We start from the raw sequence: 20,856 nt of genomic DNA, 5'->3' as shown, positions 1-20,856 counted from the left end.
TCATATGTATGGTAACAAAAATTCTTCTAACACTTCTTTATTATAACTTTTCAGCATGCTGCACACTTCTATACAGAACAGAATAAACACATAGGCAAAGTCAATATCTCTAGCTAAACACTTATAAGGTCCCAAAAGCGAGACCTATTGGCTATGCCAATGCATGTTAGAAGAGTCGGGTGTTAGCTTCAGGCTTGCCTTTATTTTGTGGCTTTTTATCCTATGGATGTATAGGTTTCAGAAATTATTTGAGGAAGTTCATGTTACAGATCCAAAGGGGGAGCTAAAAGGAGCAGTTGACGTATTGCCAAAGAAGCTGCCTCCCCCCAATATTACTTAAAAGAATTGAGGACACTGTGGCAAAGTTACCGATAAGTTTAATCCCCAAATTCAGGGCAGGTGCCACTCCATGTTCAGCCTGAATCTGTTTAAGGACTTCAGGCAAAACAGAAATTGAAGGAGTACCATGATTAATGGTGTAGATGGCAGCACATACAGTACCCCACTTATTACACTACTCAACTGGGGAGAACCATAACAAGTGGAAGACACATAGTAAGAATTCTAAATTTATCTTGGGGTCACGTATGTATAAAACTGCCCCAAGTAGATTTTTTTTTGTGCTGTCCAAATCGCAATTTCATCGCGTTTAGCTGGGACTTTACCCATAATAGCATTAATGGTAACTGGACTAATTGCAGGCTTAGTTACTGAGCCTGTCCAGCTAGAGGAGCCCTTGCCAGGGCAGTATTTAGTGTATGCATTATGAAGTGCATCAGGCGTCGATGCAGTTTAACCATATGGTTCAAGAGAGCAAGCGTATCTTGCTATATTAAACAATGTACATCTGGAAAGGGCGTATAGCTTGCGAAGACCGGCCAGGTTGCCCCATCATTACTAAGATGGCCCATTCTTACATTCCAATGGGTATGTGGGAGGGCCACTTGGAACCAATTATGATGTTCCTGGTAAGTTAACAGGATTTCTAAATATTCATAAGGTCTGCAGGAGCTGCAGCCTCTATGTATGTGTGAAATGTCTGTGAATTTGAATCGACTGCAGGAAAATGAACCACAGAAATAAAAAACTTTGCATTTGTATGCTTCATGTGCCTCAACCACGAAGGTAATATCTCAACCGCGATTGGCAAGCCCACATCTAGTTAAATGATTAGTTACTGCTTCTCTACAATTAATAGCAATAATCACTGCTTGTGCCATATTTAATGAACAGAATTAAAAGAAAGGGAACACTATACAGAACTATCCTTTTATTAGATCAAGCTTGATCAACCTGCAGACATAAATAGGAGCTTCCTATGAAAGCTGAGGAAGATAAACTCTGATCACCACGGACGAACCGTATCAAGGTAATAAAGGAGCCTTGGGCACATTCAAGAAACTACTCAGGAGGCCCAATAAATAGGTCCCACACCTAAAACGTTGGAGGCGCTATGTTTTACGGTTCCTATGAATTTAGTATGACTGTGTATTAGGTCAACAAAACTTCATAATATACAGACTGAGCCTTCTTATATCATCAGTAAATATTGGTTTGGTTAGCTCACAGTACCGCATCTAAACTCCTAAACCTGCATAGTTGTAGATGTTGTTGGTAACTTCGAACATGACCGCTCTCATGCTCTAGGAATTTGTGGAAACAAATCAAACCTTTCATTCATCACTTTTGCATACCCAAGGGGTCACAAGGAAAAGAAACGATAACACATTTTCAAATGTTTATTGAAAATATCTAATCCCAATATCTAATCCTTGTCAATAAAATGTGAACTGTGATTATTAGACAGAAGACACATATTATTATAAGCATTATGAGAATGGTGAAAAATACAACCAATTAAACCATGTTAATTGTTTCTAATGTTAATTCTACTCTACTCTAACAAGAGCATGATGGAAGTATCCTTCCGCTAGACCCGGTTGGAATGATTTAAACCCTTACCTTGTTGTAATGTCTCAAGAAGCCAGCCTCAGTGCATTAACAAATGCACACCCTCTTAGTATTCAGGCCTGCAGACTTCTGCATGCGTGGTTATCTTCGTTCTTAGGATGAAGGTCAGGGCCTGCAGAGCTGCATCTCAGTCACAGCTCACAACAGCCTCCATGATAACTCCAGTGTGAAGCACCTCTCACCGAGTTCAACACAGACACTGTTTAAATAATAAAACACCAGCCTTATCTCATTCTGCTACAAAATAACATGTTTAGTTAGTCAGGAGGAAAAGGGTTGTCTCCTACGAGCACAAAATAGAGCAAGGATGTTGCGTTCTGGTATGTGTGCTCCTGGGAATAACAGTACAGACAACAAAACAACAAAGTCTATCAACAATAAATGCATATGTGATCTTTTCTTGTGATATTGAATAACATGCTCAAACTACCATCTTAAAAAGATGCTAAGACAAAAAGGGAAAACTAAAATGGAAGCTAAATATAATCTCTATAACACCTGCATTGATGGATCTGCATGAAACGTAGCATACCCACAGAAAAATAAACGTGATAATCATCAGGTAATATTGATGCCAATTCATCACATGGCAATATAGACATAGTAAAAAAACACAACTTTAACTCTGAAGCTATATCTCAATTTTAGAGCCTGCTGGCACTTTTTTCAATTGCAATATTCTCAAAAACTAATGAATGGATTTACAACAAACCACAAAAAAGGATGCTTTCTGAGAGTAGGTCTACTTTCATGCTATGTTTGGTATAATTTCCTATGTAAGCTCAAATGGACAACACTTCTTTTTTACCTCTCCTTCTTTAACATTTTTCCTCTTAGAAGGTTTGCACAATTGTTTGCAAGCCAAAACATAACCGAATAAACTACCTGAGTGCCAAATTCTGTGTAGATTTGTCAAACAGTACCAACGTTGTTATCAGACTAAGAGGAGAGTGTCAAAAAGATACATTTACCAATTTAGGTGGGATGAAACACTCATAAGACAAAATCAATCTCTTTAGTTGTTTGCTTTTTCAAGTGCTTTGGCACAAATTACGCATTTGTTCCACCTTATCTACAAAACCATCCAAACCAGGGAACCATACTTTCTGTCACTGGGTATTATGATGACAAATCCTTCATGTGTGTTCTATCTGTACTACCCACCTGCACAGGGAGTAAGGGAGAGATGCACATACAAGTTCCCCTCAGATTTAAAAAATGTTAGACATAAACAGTTCTTGAACTTATTTTGACTCCAACAGGACCTCCTTCTGTATGTTTTAAGTATACGTGATCTCATATAGCATCAGGTTTTCCAGCTACACTCTGATCAGTTCCCATACTGACAGTCTTTCAGGATGTACTCCTCCACGGCAGTGGGGAGCTGAATGTCAAAGGAAGAGGGCATCTAGAAATGTAATTAACAAGGTTGTGATTTTTGCACAGCCTTGTACAATTTTAAAGTCCTATTCCATGATGCGCACGCCCATCTTTTTTTTCTGGAGGCATTTTAGCACAAGGATTCCTATAGATGATGAGAAAGGCTTGGAGATCAGTTTCAAAGCTTGCTGTAGACAAAGGTTTGAGTGTGTTCTCACTCCCACAACACCACCATTCTCTCTTTTTCAGGTTCAGAGAATGAATTCCCAATGTCAGTTAGACTGAGACTGGCATAGGCTATAACATGTTTCTGTAAGTTGCTTCAATTAATCAGGGGTTTATTAAGCACAGATACTCTCCCACGAGGGTCTCCAGGCGATAAGGGCGGGGTACTCTGTAGCATGCTGGGTCATCCGAAGAGCCAGGTCTTGAGGTCTTTCCTGAACTGGGGCAGTGTGGGGGTTTGCTGGAGGTGGAGGTCGTTCCAGGCCTTGGCTGTGCGGTAGGAGAAGGACTTCCCTTCTGTTCTGGTGGGATGGTGGCCAGAAATGGGGAGCTGATCGGAGGTGTCTCTTGGGAGCGTGGAAGGAGAGGCGGTTGTTAAGGTATGCTTGTCCGATGTTGTGGAGGGTTTTGTAAGTGCGGGTGAGGAGCTTGAAGGTTATTCTTCTTTTTATGGGGAGCCAGTGGAGATCGTGGAGGTGTTGGGTGATGTGGTGGTGGTGGGGGATGTCTAGGACTAATCTGGCTGCGGCGTTCTGGACAGCCTGGAACTTGCAAAGTAGTTTCTTGTTGATTCCAGCATTGAGACGGTTGACGTAGTCCAGTTTGCTGCTGATGAGGGCATGTGTGACTGTTTTTTCTGGATTTGGGTGGGATCCATCTGAAAGTTTTTTCCGAGTATGCAGGGGTTTTGAAGCAGGCAGAGAATACGGTGTTGATCGGGCGGTTCATCATGAGCGCTGAGTCTAGTATGATGCCAAGGTCACATGCATGGTCAGTCAGGGTGGGGGTGTTTCCGAGGGCGGGTGGCCACTAGGTGTCATCCCAGGTGGATGGGGTGGAGCCAAGCATGAGGACTTCTGGTTCCTTGGAGTTAAGTTTCAGGCAGCTCATTTTCATCCAGGTGGCAACGGCTTTCATCCCTTCTTGGAAGTTGTGCCTGGTGATGTTGGGTTCTTTTGTGAGGGAGAGGATGAGCTGGTTGTCATTAGCATAGGAGACTATGTTGAGCCTGTGGTTTCTGACGATGGTTGTGAGGGGGGCCATGTAGATCTTGAAGTGGGTGGGACAGAAGGAGAATCCCTGGGGCACTCCACATCTGGTTTCTGTTGGTTCCGAGAGGAAAGGCGGGAGTCTGACTCACTGGGTTCTGCCTGTGAGAAATGAGCATATACAGTCAAGGGCCTTTCCACGGATGCCGGCGTTGTGTAGTCTGGTGGCTAGTGTGCAGTGGGAGACAGTGTCAAAGTTGGCTGAGAGGTCCAGGAGGATGAGGGCTGCCATTTGGCCCTGGTTGAGGAGGGAGCAGATGTCAGAGGTAGCAGCGAGTCGGGCAGTCTGGGTGCTGTGGTTGCTGCGGAATCCATATTGGGAGATGTCCAGGATGTTGTTGGCTTTGATTAAGTTTGCTAGCTGGGTGTTGACGGCCTTTTCGATGACTTTGGCTGCAAAAGGGAGCAGGGAGATGGGCCTGAAGTTCTTGAGCTCTGTCGGGTCTGCAGAGGGTTTCTTCAGGAGGGGGTTGACTTCAGCGTGTTTCCAGTTGTCGGGGAATGTGGCAGTTTTAAAAGGAAGCGGTTGATCGTCCGGCGTAGTTCGGGTGCGATGACCGTGGTGGCTTTGTGGAAGATGTGGAGTTGGCAGGGGTCTGAGGGTGCTCCAGAATTGATGCTCTTCATGGTCTTTAAGGTGTCTTCTGTCATGAGCGGGGTCCACGTGAGCAGGCTCTGTTGGGTGGCATCGTTGGGGGTGGGAGCCGGGGCAGTGTAGAGATCTTTGTTGTAGAATTTGTCGTAGATCATCTTAATCTTGAGGTGAAAGAAGGTGCTGAGTTGGTTGCAGAGGTCTTGGGAGGGTGGGAAGTCTGTTGGTTTACTGCCAGGTTTGGGGAATTCCTTGATGATGTAGAAGAGTTCTTTGGAGTTGTTGGCATTGGTGAGGGTTCTGTTGTGGAGGAAGTTCTTTTTTGTGGCTTTCATGAGGTGGTGATGGGCTGTGGTGGCTGCTCTGTATGAGGTGTGTGTTTCTGGGATTTTGCTGTTCCTTCATATGTTTTCGAGTCATCGGTAGGAGTGCTCGGATTCTTGGAGTGCAGGGGTGAACCAGCTTGCTTTCTTGATGTGTCGCCCTGTAACTTTCTAGAGGGGGGCAAGGGTGTTGGCGCAGTTCGTGATCCAGCAGTGGAGATTGCGTGCCCCAGTGTTAGCGTCTGGTGACATTACTGGTGGGGTGCTGGTGAGGGCGGTGGTGAACTGATCTTCTGTGACTTTGCTCAAGCTTCCACGGGGCGGTGGTGGGCGTGCTTGTGTACGGTTGGTTTTCTGAAGGAGAAGTGGATGCATCAGTGGTCTTTCCAGAGGAGGTCTGTGGTGTGGCTGCAGGAGACACTGTTTCCTACTGCGAGTGTGTGTCCCACTGTGTACATGAGGGCAATGACCAGTTGCTTCAGTCCTATATTGGCGAGGATCTCTGGGAGGGCAGTGGTGTTGGGGTCGTCGTGGTTGTCCAGGTGGAAGTTTAGGTCTCCAAGTAGTATGTAGTCTGTGGAGGTGAGGGCGTGGGGTACGATGAGGTCGGCGATGGTGTCGGTGAAAGGAGCGCAGGGCCAGGTGGCCTGTAGATGAGGGTTCCGTGGAGAGTCGTTTTAGGGTTGGTCTGGGTCTGCATGTTCTATCAGGGTCATAGCATCCTCTAGGCTGGTGGTTGTCATGCAGAGGGAGCTTTTGTGGACGATGGCGATTCCTCCTCCTGGGCGGGCAAGGCAATTTCTCAGGATCTTCTATCTGTTGAGAATGATGGTTGCGATGTCGGGTGCAGAATTGGTGTTTGTCCAGGTTTCTGTGAGGAAGGTGACCTCAGGCGTGTGTGTGTTGAGGAGGTCCCCGACTTCTATGGTGTGCTTGTGTACATTGAGGAGGATGCATTTCAGTAGTTTGTGTGCGGTGATGTCTGGTAGGCTGCTGGGGTCCAGAGGTGGGTGAAGGTGCAGCGGCAGTGTAGGCAGGAGATCGGGCCTTGGGTGTCGCTCTACGTTGAAAGCTGGCAGTTGTTGCTACGTCTGGGGTTGAGAGCGCGGAGGGTGCTGGAATCGTAGCTGAGGCGGGTCGGAGGACCAGAGTCCCTGGCACTGGTTGCAGACGGGTGCAGATGGGCTTGCCTTTGGCACGCCTACAGCGTGCCCACCTTGCGCGGCCGCCATTAAGTAGGGGTCAGGGTGAGGTCAGTCAGCTGGGAGGCTGGAGTGGGAAGGACATGTTGGAGGGTGGAGGGGCCGCGGGGGCAGCAGCAGAGTGGAGAGAGAGAAAAGAGAGCAGAGAGAGCAAAAAGAGAAAGAGCACAAAGAGAAAAGAGAGCAAAAAGAGAAAAGAGAGATCACAAAGAGAAAAGAGAGAGCAAAAAGAAAAAAGAGAGCAAAAAGAGAAAAGATGGAGCACAAAGAGAAAAGAGAGAGCAAAAAGAAAAAAGAGAGAGCAAAAAGAGAAAAGAGGGCTCAGAAGAAAGCCACTGGACCACCAGGAATGAGGCACAGGCAAGAGCCACAGGTGGAGAAGGGCTTCGAACCTACAGCAAAACAGAGAGCACAGGGCATCACTTACTGGTGAAGCTGCGCGGGGGGTAGAGGCACACCGGCCAGTTCAGTGGTCTAGCTTCCTGGTTTATGTTGCATTAGTACAGACCCTGAGCCGAAATGGCTTGCATCACCTATGAGATCCATGCACAGGCCAAGGTTGAAATAAGCCATGTCATTAGCAGAGGCTAAATACTTCTTGGTTTTCTTAAAAGCATCTTCCCATTTCACAGACACACATATGGGCACACTTATATGCGAGGTCTCTCAAGGGAGCATTGGCAGTCACAATAAGTAAAATGTTATTTTGTGCAATAACTAGAAAAGCTGAGACACGATCAGACACATCGCTAAGGGGGTAATGTGAAAGCTGAAACCTTCTCTGGATTCAAATGCATGCCTAAGTTTTAGAACATATAGCCACAAATGTTAGCTCTCTTTTGTTAGTGCACAATAATCATTATTTAAAGTCAGTATTTCTTTTTCCAGACAACAGCATACTTCAAATAAAGTTGCATCATGTTCCACCTGATTTCGTACAAAAACTAGTTTTGTTATCCCTATTAATAAAACTATACTTTGCACATTTAATAACTCTGCTGAGATATTCTTGTCAAATTTTAGCTGCCAACAACGCTCCAAATGTAAGTCTCTTGTATCGTCAAAGCTCCCATGTGAGTTAAAAATGTGGTGACAAGTCTACAATTCTTATCTAGGTCAACAGACGATTGTCCTTGTACAGACCCAAGAAAATTCAGTGGCACTATTGAAACAACTAATCCTTTCATTTGGGTGTCATACTGTGTGTCTCTCTCTCTTCAACATGTTGGGCTGATGCAGTAGATACACATGCAAATCTGTATGCTGTTTGGCCAGAGTTGTAATGGGGGACACCATGTTCCTGAGACCCAACACTGACTCGATGCCTTGATACAAGAGGCTTGTGCAGAATCAAACACCAAGAAGTCTGGACCACAGGTAGAACAGATTCATAAACATGTAATACCACTTCCTTGTCTTTCATCTTGCCATGACCAATGAAGTATGATGAGAACTTCCTCAGGACGTGGTACTAATATCACACTGAATGTCATGACTACTAATCCCAATAATTTCACTGTGACATTACCAAGGCAGCACAAAGCAGGCACATCTTGTTTCAGAACATGGATTTCCTCACATAGGGTTGTGGGCAATACGTCAATGTCTCCCTGAACCTCTCTTGAATCATTACAGGTTTGCTTGCTCCTCGTTGAAACACACTTACATTATGATTATAAGGAAACATTTTGTCATCCTATCCTCACATTCTGAAACACATATGATATTACAAGTTGCTTCACTGCCCATAATGAAAATGGTAGCATGCTATCGAAACCTGAGGCTGTTTTCTTTCGACTTCCAATCCAGATAGTTTATTTGTTCTTGATCCCTTTTGGGATCACAGGGTGAAACACCTTCCATCAAGTACCATCTCTTATTGAAACTCCTGTCTGTGGACAGGTCGGTGGATGCACTATATTCCTGGCCATCCATTTGCAGCCCTTGCATCTTCACCTTTCCTCCAAAGAGATTTGCCTTACTAACATATACTCACAAAATGTTTTTCTCTATTGCATTTTGACCCATTCCTTGTTATGTATAAAAGTGAACAAAACTAGGCTGCACCTGTTGCACACCTTCCAGCCTTCCTTTAGATAGACTGCTTGTTGTTTGTGGATGTGGCTCCCTTCATAGCAGTAAGATGCCTGCCAGGCAAGCAGAGGATCTCTAAATACGGGGAACAGTCTTTCACCATAATGGTGAAGGTCATGACCTTTGTTCACCTGGGGGAAATGGCCGGTCATCCAACAAAGCGTGAATAAGGCTGTAAATCTTTTCAGGTGGGAAGGTTATGATTAGATCCTCTACATCGTCACCCACCGTCAAGATGCACTAACTTTGTAATCCAGATCCAAGATGAGTGATACATGCTACCACATTTCCCCAAACCCACTCCCAACCATGCACTGACAATAGTTCGTTAGAAGTAAAACTGGGGAAAGGGAAAAGGGACGAGAGAGAAACAGAGACACTGGATATCATAACACTGCCTGATTGTATTGCTGGGCGTGTCGGCTCCGTTGAAGTGTTGAGGTCAAGGAGAGCATGTCAGTATTGCTATGGAACTGGCTTTAGTGTCCAAATTTAATATTGAGCACCTTATGCCTTTTGGTAAACTCTGTACTATGGCATCTCGTGCTCATCTTGTGCTGCCATCTGGCTCGAGATGCAACATATGGCAGTTTGAGCAATGGATTGTGAGCGAATGGATGTGCTGCGGGTCCTAAGTCAAACAGGGTGACAGTTTAGGAAATTGTAACAGTAGAGTCTGGAGCATTTTAGTGGTTACCTGATATGAATAAAGCTATTTCTGCTCTTACAAGGTTCAGCATCTTCACTTAACAGTGGTGACGAGCAGAGACCACCAGGAGCAAATGATCCAAGGTGTTTTGGCAAAGTACCGGATGTCTAAGCCGCTCCAGCTGAGGAAGGAAAGTGCAACTTCCCACGCGACACAAGGGGGTAGAGGGAGGTGCGACATCACATGTGACTGCTACGTGTGACAAACAGCACTGCGTACATGTTTAGGTGTTGCAGCTGACTTTAGTGGTTGGGGGTTTAGTGTCTTTTGGTTCCTATCGGACTCCGTAGAGCCAATGTAGGCATTGGAGCAGAAGGCAATGAGTGCTTGGTTTAGAATGTTTCGTTTACGGTATGCAGAAGACTAAAGACATGTAATATTAAGCTCAGTGTGTGACATATTCATTGGCAGATACCCAGGCTGGGGTGGACACTACAACAGGCAATGAGATAGGGGATAAGTAACCCGAAGAACAACAGTGCTTTCACAGAGAGTTTGCTGTGGTCCAGGCAGACTGCTCGTGCATGTCACATGTGTTGCTGTCATAGTATGGAATGAACGCTTCATGGATGTGCAGTCAAAGCGCAGCTCCAGCCGATGTGAAGCAGTTGAAGTTTATGAAATCAGTACAAAGCGTTCACACGTCATTGACCGGAAACCAGTTGGACGGGCAAAACATGAATATAGCGCGCTGCCACGCAAGGTAGAACTGTACATTATATGTAGTTTAACGATGAACGCAGATTCAACCAGGCGGTAGAAAATACAAGCTGACTTTCCGAAGAAAAGAAGTAAACGACCTAACAAACTCTTTAGTTTGAAATCTTTTTATTGAGGTATGACACAGGAGATGCAACGAGGAGTAAGGCTCACATCACAAGCCAATAGCCGCAGATCATCAAAATAACTTCGAAACCAACTCCCCACCCCCTTTCCCCCACCCTCTCCACCCCCGCCTCCTCCCCCATACAAGATAGCTAGACAAAAAGATAAAGAGCAGACCCCGTATTCCATTGCACAGTGTTATTATGCTTGATTTGCGAGCTGGTCGAAAAGGCGTAGAAGCCGTAAAATCTAGGGCAGGACAGCTCACGGAATTCAGTACACAGCAGGGTGACAAATGGCTGCCATACATCAACAAATGAAGTCCCATCCCCCTGAAGTGAGGAAGAGATACTGTTGTGTGTCGATTTAGATACCGTATATAGGGTTCCCGATTTATGTCCTTATATAGGCACAATTCGCATTGCCCATATTTAGGCATAGAAATCCTACCCTTATTTAGGCATTATCCATGCTGCCCAAATACAGGCATGGCCACTTACATCCGTTCATCTACATCACAACGAGTTCTTGGAAAATCAGACTCTTAATACTTTAGGACTTTCCCTTGCTTGGATATTGATTTCTCCAAGAACTCATTTATTATGCATGAACATCTATTCCTTAGGGGTACATTCATGACATTCTTCTGCCCGACTTTTACGTCAATACTGGCATTCCTAAACACCTTCAAGGTATAAATATACCTTCACTTACCATGGCAAACCACGGTTCGGCTGCATACTTGCATGATGCGGCCCGCCACGGCAAGTTCGGAAGGAAGTCAAGTCCCTGCTTGGTGCACTGACCAGACACTGTCATCCTCCTCGCAGAGAATCCAGCTCCAGTGTTTTCTGACTCTCCCTTGCGGGGTGTTAGAGATTGAGACTCGGAAAGAGATTCCAACCTCACTCATTCTAAGGTATGGAGCGGACTAGAACCTAGAGGGCGTTTTGGCAAATCTTGGCAACAATAGCTAAACTAGACTATAAACAAACTGCACCTACTTCTTTACGTCGTACTACACTTAGGTTAGGTACACTGGGGTAGAACTAGCTAGAAGCAAGCATCAGATGAGTATGAACATTTTAGCATGTGTTATTTATGTATGTATTTTATGAATATCTGTCATAGCTACACACCATGCTATTGCAGTATTATTTTATCTTACTGCTAACGCTGTACATATTTTACTTCGCATTCTGTCTTACGATTGTAGCAGTTCATATCTCTTGCACGAGAAATAAGACTGTTCAATTAACCCTTTTTATTGAAACGCCCATCCATCTGTGTAACTCTGTAGAAATGAAGCATGCATGATTGACTGAGTGAAACTGTTATCTATTGTTTCCACGATTCTGAGATTGTTCCGATTCTAAGGGAAACAAAGTTGTCATGTTTATGCGGTTGTCAGAAACTAATTCCTTCTTGTTTATTCAAGAAGTTTCTAGTGACCTCTGAGTTAGCTGGCACACACAAGTAATTAAGTTTAATGTACTCGATAGAGACATATTGACCTCAGTCCTATGTCAAAGCTATAGTGTATATTATTCCAATGCGCAGGGCCTATCAGGAATATAGGAACTACACTACAATACGTTTCATGCCCAGTACATACCACAATCGGTGCAGCCATCCCTGCAAGGTTGGTGGTCTATCTGTGCCCCAGTGTGATATAATATTCTGTAGTGCCGCCCCTAGGACTATACCTAATTGTTTACCTTTGCTGGGCTTAAGGGGAAAGGTGAGTCTGTCAGACACTCCTAGGAACACATATTCAGGGAAGCGTAAGAGCGTAGTGTCAAAGTGACTGTCAATCTCGTCCAGCACTTGTGTCAAATCAGTAGTGAGGGTAGGGCATTCCCACAAGAGGCGTAGGAGTGTACCTTCGGCATCACATCCCCTCCAGCAGGTAGGGGAGCGGTCTGGGTCACACTTGTGAAGTCGGGAGGGAGTGAGATACCAATATGTCATAATCTCAGTGGCCGTCTCGACGCTGGATGTATTACGTGCTGTATGCCAAGCTCTATAATAGATATCCGACCATTCTTTAGGAGTCAAGGTCTGTCTGAGCTCAAGTTCCCACCGTCTTTGGCCCGCTGATTTAACTACCGGTTCCGGGGGACGCAGAATGTGGTAGAGTTCTGTGATAAGTCGCTTTGTGGATTGTTTCGAGAGCAGCCAGCGCTCGTACCGGGTGAGGAACCTCTCCGCGCCGGGGCGGATTTGCAGTTGCATAGCCCAGTATCGTATTTGCAAACAATGGTAGCGTTCCGTTTCAGGTACGCCAAAATCAGTCTTAAAATCCTCAAAGGTGCGAGGGCCCTCTGCATCGAAAAAATGCCCTATAGACCTGCGCCCAGCTAAGTCCCAGTGGCTAAATGCGTTCCATTCATGGCCTGGGGAGAAGTCCGGGTTTTGCCGTACTAGGAGTGAGGGGTGATGGGAAGGTTGTCAGGCTGCTACGAGTAGCGGTGGCGTCCCAGGCTTTTAATGTGGTATGAGCCACTGGAGAGTCGTACAGCCCAGAGGGGCTGGAGGCCTTGCGAAGAAAGGGGATCTTCCAGAGAGCCTTTTTGTGCTAGCCTTGTGGGTGCGGTCCAGCTTGACCTGGGACTCCAGGGGTTCCCTTAAAATGGAGCGGAAAAGGCCCGTCACGAGGGCCTCGATATCGCCGTCACTGTTGTAGTGCACCATACTGCGGATGCTGATATTATTCCGAAAGGACCTATTGTCCAAGTCCTCGGTGTGGGCCTGCAAGTCCAGATCCTGCTCCTGCAGTTGGAGGATGTCTTGTTGGAGATTTTCAATTTCCTCATCCCTTCCAGTTTTATGCTCCTCCAGCGCATGGACTCGTTCTCCAAAGGAGTCCACATAGTGACAGACATCTCGGAGATCTGCCTGAAGGTCACGTTTCATCGTAGCCAGGTCATCTAGCAGGGAGGAAAAGAGGGATTCCAAGAATGATCGGCTGACTGGGGCCTCAGGACCCTCGCTTCCCTCATTTTCGTCCGCATGCCCTGAGCCGGTCTGCTTTTCAGGCTGTTGAGTGGGTTTAAGCAGCATCTCCCTTACGGTCCTATCTTTCTTGCCTTTGGAGACAACCATAGTGTCCACGCCCGCTGGGTCTAAGGACCAAGCGGACACAAGGTGTACCGAGGTCTTCAGGGATGAGAGATCCTGCGGAACAGCTGAGAAGCAAGATTAGGCAGCAGGGTCTGCAGCGCGGTGCGAGCGTGATAGGTGCCAGTGGCCAGCGTCCAGAGACTCTCTATCCCAACTGTTTTGCGGTGGTGTCGCCTTCCCAGTTAGGGCGTCGGCGGAGCACGCTCTTTTGTTCTGAGGCCCTAATGCTGCTGGTACTGGCGGAAACTCCAGAGAGTCCAGGCGTGAGGGTGGAGTGAAGGAGAGACCCGCTCCCGATTCCACCCAAGGGCGTCCATAGGAGGCAGTGGGCCCAGGCCTAGTCACAGGGCAACACCGCTACCGGGGCTCCACGCCTGAACCTACACTAAGCGTCGACCAGTTCTGCCCAGCCGGGCTGCCAAAGAGCTGTCCGATATATGGAGGGGGCTCCGCTGCGGTGTGAGATGTTGCTTTCAGAGAAGGCGATGCCAATGAGCCCCCCGCCCAGGCCGATGGGCAAAAAAGCTTTAGTTTAGGGCCTTCGCTGCATGTGCTCACCTCTGGAGGTTCGCTGATGTCCAGGCTGAATCCCAGGACTCCTTGCAGCAGGCACAAATGTGTGCACACCTCTCTGCCTCTGCCGATCAAAGTCACACTGTAGCAGGTAGGGAGGGCTGTCTGGCCGGTTTTCTGAAGCTCCTCAGCAGGCTCTTCAGCTGGCAGGAGAGGAAAGGCATCATAGTGGGAGCTGGATGTAGCGTGGACTGCTGCCGCGGTTGCTCCTCCCCCCCCCAGGTCGTCCGGAGCGATGCCTGATAGCAATGTTGGCACCGGGGACTCGCGTAGTCATCGCGCTCCATTTCCACCCTTGCGGCCTCAGGTATTGACAGGTTGTATTTCACTGAGGGTAGCTGCAGGGTTGACGCGTAGCGGCGGCCCCATAGGGCGCACCGGGGCTGCCGAGAGACGTGTGCTCGCCTCTGGGAGCTTATTGGCGACCGGGCCGGGGTCTCGTGCGCTTCCAGCTGCCTCCATTGTCTAGGAACACACTGCCCCAGGTCAGGAAAGCCACCCAGCTATCTTCCAGGGGAACCTCTGTAGACCCTTCCGTTAGTAGTAGGGAGTGGCCGTCAGCAGCAGGGCGCCATGAGGATCGCGGCCGTAGCCGCACCTCCCCTAGGTCGTCGGGAGTGAGGCCTGCTGGTGAGGACAGCGCAGGGGCCTCGCGTGTCTGCTGCGGGTGTTTACTTCACGGGGGCTGCGGAGTTGATGCATTGTGGTGGCCCCCCAAGGGCGCACCGGGGCCGCCGAGAGATGTGCGCTCACCTCTTGAAGTTTGCTGGTGCCCAGGCCGGGTCTCGGGTTCTCGTGCACTCTCTCCTGCCTCCACTGTCCAGAAGGGCACTGCTCCAGGCCAGGAGAGCCACCCAGCCAGCTTCCAGGGGCACCTCTGCAGGCCTATTGGTTGGCAGCAGGGAGCGGGCGTCAGTAGTAGGGCGCCGCGATGGCCGCAGACGAAGCAGCTCCTCCCCCTGGGTGACCGGGAGTGAGGCCTGCTGGCAATGGCAGTGCCTGGGCCTGGTGTGACTGCCGCGAGCTAAGTTTGCCCCTGTGGTAATAAGTGGGCACCGCTGCCGTTCCACCAGGTGAATGCTGCGGGGATATTGCGCAGTGGCGACCCCCAAGGGCTCACGGGGGCTGCCAAGAAGTGCCAATCTCTCTTCTTCAGTGTTGGGTCGCCGCAGGCCCCCTGAGCGCTCTGAGGCACCATGAGGCGGCCCAGTCATCAGGTAGTGGCTGATTACGGATCGTAGACAGAGCCGCTTTGTCCTCCTCACTGTGTGGGGCTGCTCCGGAGAGGTTTGACACCGATATCGGCACCCTTGCACCGCTGGAATCGCTGTTAAAGGCCCGGTGGGAGTGGGGAGCTCAGTGTAAGCGTCCTACCAAGACGCCATCTTGGCCACGCCCCTTAACGAACTCTTTAAAGAGAGTCATCATGCCACATCAAGCTGTGAAGTGGCTCAAGGAGAAGTGCCCGGGGTTGTGCTTATGGATCCATCCATACCTGAAGTGGGTGTCCACAAAGGTTCCAAGTGGGGTTCGGAACAACTTCATAGGTCTTAAAGGAATCAAAAGTTGATATGACCTTAGTGAAAGGTGTTGCAACCCAGAGCCAACACAGGTTGTGTTTGACAGCTGCATGACTACCATCATAACTTCCGATTTTTCTGAATAGTGAAAGGTTGTTCTCCAGTGAAAACCAAGAAGAAAATCACATTTCCAGTCAATGTCAAGTATGATCCTTTAAGTCAGTATGGCACTAGGTCTCAGAGATACTGAGCAAGAAACAGCATCCAGGAACACATTACTCTCAAGTTCCCCACTGGTCTATAGCACTACCACCTTCGTGATACCACCACCACCTTTTAAAACAGCCAAGAAGGTAAAATATTGGCGATAGATTAACTGCTTTGTTAGAGACATTTGATAATTCAAATAATGCACTTGAAGAGACTGATAAAAAGATTATCAAGTAGCTCACAAATCTTGCTGGTGATGGTGTGAAAGAAGTCATAAAGAAAATGCTGCGAACTGATGAATAAAGAACATATCGTCAGATTAACGAAACGTTGAATCTCAAGTTTAATCAAGTAAAAAAGTTGATTCTAAAAGATATTTTTTCAGTCAAGAATGACAGAGTTGGTGAAACCAGTGAAGACTTTGTGGAGAGACTAGACACACTCATCAAACACTGTAAGTTAAATTAATTTAATGATGAAGAAGCTATGCATCTTGGAATTATAGATGGATGCTTGTCAGATTCATTCAGACGGTAAATTTGTAGAGAAATTCTTAGTCTGGAGCGAGTGTTGATGGCTGCCAGATCTGAAGAGCATGTTGTGTGAGCCACTCATGAGCGTAAAAAAGTAAGCCAAAGCAAAAAACAGAAGGACACAAAGTGATGTGTACACATACAAAGAAGCTGTGTTTTAGATGTGGATTTTTGTTTCCACACAAAGGTAAATGTCTGGCCATTGGACAGATATGAGAAAGGCTGTGGCAAGGAGAATCATTTTGTGACAGTTTGCACAGTGAAGAAAGAGTAAGTGTCTCATGGCTAAAGAAAAAATGGCCACCAGAACCTTTCAGATGAAACGTTTGACATACACTCACCAGGCCAAATGGCGACATCAGTTTAGGCAAATTGACACTGAACGAAGTTGATCGTCATGTAAATCCTCGTCAAACTGTTCATTCGCCTCAATGTGGGTGTGCCTTGTCGATGTTTACCTCAGAGAAACGTGTGCATGTTGGACTGGTCACATGTGGAAAATAAATTCACAAGTCAAGTCATACACACATTGTCCAAAGATTACATTGAAAAAAAATTGGATGTTTGATGCCTGTTATCATCAACAGTGGTGCCTCAATAAACATAATGAATGCCTGAAGAGAAATATAATGAACAGCCTCTCTTGCTGTGACTCACGCCCTCGAAAACAAAAGTGTATTCAAGGGTTGCATAGACTCCCATAAAATGTCAAGGTTCGTTTGTCGCGCCGAGATGAAAACGAAGGTGCAAGCATCCATTCATGTGCTTCAAGGTACAGCATCAAGTGCCTGTCCACTGAGCTTCGTACAACTGCTGATTTGGGACTGATTTCCGTGAATTACAATGTGAATGTTCATCACAAAATAGCAAGTCAATTCCTCTAATTGTTTAATGAGTTAGGAATGCTTAAGATTATGAAAGTGAAATTGCATATTAATGAAGATGCCTGTCCTGTTGTGTAGTTCCTAAAAATACATAGGATCTGCGCATTTGTTGGACAACATTAAACTGAGGTATTGGTGTCTAAACTGATTCCAGACACCCCAACAGGATATATCAGCCTATAGACCAGCAAGCTCACAGTGCCACCATAAGCCCCCTAACCTTACCAAGGAGCTAATAGTCTCTGGCAACCCTTAACCCTTCAGGGATCATGGAAACAGTACAGTACTTTTCGCTCAGTCAATCATGCTCACTTAGTCTCAGAGAGATACACAGAATAAACGTTGGGGACATTTTTAATAAGCATTTATTGAACCAGTGACTTTATAGTATAAAACATGCTTGCTACAACAATCAATAGACAGAAGCTAACGTAAGAGATTACAAGCAACAATAGAGTAAATAGAAGATAGAATTCTACCATGGTGTTAAAATAGTGAATATATGCAGGCATATAAACATCACAGTAATCAAGCGTATTCCTACGTTGCGGACCGTACCTAAGTGTACCTAGCATGTATGTGGGTGTGAAGCCAAGAATCCCCTAGAAAAGAGTCAACCCCATTACATGATGGGAGAGAATGAAGGACCCCGTCTTGGTCACGAGTTGGACACCCCGCAATGGATGTCAGACCGCTGTGTCTTGAAGCTTTAGCATGCAGGGACCTCAGTGTCTTGTGTCAGCGTGGAAGCTTCTTCTCTAGTTACCTAGTGAAGGTGCGGTCCTTGGGGAACCTACCACAATCAAAATGTTGTACGATTATGTAAATGAGCCTAAATCAATAATTGTAATTAAGCAAAGTAGCTCTATTGTACTAGGATGAAGATAGCGATGACTTTTATGCAGAGTATATAAATCCTGTAATGTACGTCATGTGCAGGGTCTTTACTAGGAATCCTCATGCATAATACATGAGGCTAGTTTCAAGGAAACCAATCAACATTTATTCACCAAAAAATTGGGTAAAAGGTCAGTGCTAAAACTGTTATGCAGACCAAGCTAGGGCAAATGCAGGGTAAAGGTCACTTTGCTACTTATGCCTAGGTTGAGGAACATAACAGTTGCTCAGAAACATAGACAAATTGATTTCCACTTACAAGAAGCTGTTGATAAAGGACTTGAAAAGTTACTAAAGCATGACATTATTGAGCATTCTACTGGTCCGACGCCATGGGTTTTTCCCATAGTGGTAGTGCCCAAAAAGGACAGTGAAGGAGCTGCAGGTGTATGCGTTGACATGCGTCAAGCAAACAAGCCAACTGACAGAGAGCAACATCCAAGTCCACATATTGCTGACATGATAACTCAGTTAAATGGTGCAAAGTGTTCTCTTACCTTGATTCAAATAAAGGTTATTATCAGTTGAAACTCAAAGAAGATTGCAGATAATTCCGACATTTTCTACACATGTTGGTCTATTTTGTTACATGAGACTCAGTTTTGGTGTGTCATCGGCTGCAAAACTTTTTCTGTTATATTCCATATATGTACCCTATTATAGGCTCAGGTAACATCGTAACCCTTCACCTATATTCTTCCCTACATTAAATACATAACGGTTCTTAGGGACTGACCTTCTACCTAGATATGACACTGCATTCAGAACGCGGGATTTTCCCTGGTAAAACCCTCATACATTATGCATGAGGATTCATGGAAGCACAGCAGGACTTTGTATGTAATGAAGCAGAAGGTCATAAAACTCCAAAAAGATATCAAACGCTTCGACAAAGAGAAGGTATACCCATACCTCAAGGCGGACTTTGTACCACCGGGAACAGGTTACCTATCTGACTCCAGCTCAAATTCCACCAGGAGAGGTTGCTCCAGCAACAGCGATTCCAGTGTTGAAAACTGGAAGCCCAATCAACACAGGGGAAGGGGAGGAAGACAAGGCTACAACACCTACCCACCACTCCACTATCAGGGACCTTCCTTTTGGCAATACCCCATGTTCCCACCAGGCCTACCCCAATTTGCAGCCCCAGGCATGAGCCAGCCTTTTTTAGGCAGAGGTTGGGGCAGAGGGCGATGGCGAAGAAGAGGGAATCGGCAGGAAAAGAGGGTACAATGGGAGGAGCCCCAACAGCGGGTCTACGAAACCAGGAGCCACACCACCAACACCAAGAAATAAACCTAGTGGTCAATCTGTCACCCAGGACACTGACTGAAACGGAAGAGGAGGTCCTCCAGAAAGGTCTGGGCTTTGTCCCCACACCCAAGGTGTATTACTTCAGACAAACATGTGAACTACATCAGTTCTTCCGTAAGGTATGACTGAAAGCATTCTTTGATGGCAAGGATAGCCAGGAGGAGGTTGATTCTGGACTACACAACCCGTCCACCTTTACTCCCCATAATGGGATGATACTGAATGAGGTGTTAACCTACGAGCAGGCTGTTCTAAAAGATGTTAAAGCATTGACTACCACCAGACCATTCAACAACCTTTCCAAAAAAGAGATGCAGGCTATGGAATCATTAGCCAATGACCCATCGATCACAATCAAACAGGCCGACAAGGGCGGGGCCACAGTGATAATGGCAACGTCTGACTACGACACTGAGTGCCTCAGACAATTGAGTGACCGGAAATATTATACCCCGATCAGTAAGAACCCCACTGAGAGACTAACTAGAACCATCACGAGTATAGTGGATTCTGCAGAAAGTCAAGGTTGGCTGAGTAAGAAGGAGTCCTCTTTCCTTATGAAGAACGACCCTAGGGCCCCGTATTTCTACAATTTACCTAAAATTCACAAGGGAGTGAGTCCCGTGCCGGGTAGACCAATTGTATCGGGAATTGATTCTGTTCTGGAACCACTATCACAATTTTGTGATCACTTTTTACAACCGTTGGTAAAACTTGTACCCTCCTACCTCCAGGACACAACGGATGTACTACGCTTACTTGCCCAATTCCCACAATCTGACGAGATCGACTTCCTCATCACACTAGACGTGGAAGTCCTGTACACCAACATCCCACAAAGGGCCACTCTAGATGTGATTGAGGAGGATCTCAATGCAGCCACTTGGGAGTCACCCACACCCCTGAGCTTCATCATGGAGTGCGCCGCACTAACCTTGATGGAGAACTTCTTTGAGATTAAGGGGTAGCTCTACCACCAGCTCTACCACCATGGGAAGTACCTTTGCGCCTAGTGTGGCCTGCCTCTACATGGCAGCTTTTGAACGACGACATATCCATCATGAATCTAACCCATACCGATATAACATCCGGTTATGGAAGCGCTTCATCGATGACATCCTTATTTTCTGGAAGGGGAACAGTGAGACGTATAACAACTTTTTCAGGTGGATTAACAACCTTAATCCTTACTTGAATTTTACCATCTCTGCATCTCCCACCCAGATACCTTTCCTAGATCTCATTATCAAAATTGAGGGGGGTCAACTGACTACAAGTATGTACAAAAAAAGCACCGACCGCAACAGCCTCCTACTCTTCAGTAGCCATCATCCCAAATCACTCAAGGAATTGTAGCTCAGTGGATGATTACAAAGCTGAATCAGCGGCCCTTGCAAAGAACCTCACTGCACAGGGAGGAGCCTAGCGCGTG

The sequence above is a fragment of the Triturus cristatus genome, chromosome 2_2 (assembly GCF_964204655.1).
Source record: "Triturus cristatus chromosome 2_2, aTriCri1.1, whole genome shotgun sequence".
In the NCBI taxonomy this organism is placed as follows: domain Eukaryota; kingdom Metazoa; phylum Chordata; class Amphibia; order Caudata; family Salamandridae; genus Triturus; species Triturus cristatus.
Note: the sequence above shows the minus strand (reverse complement) of the source record.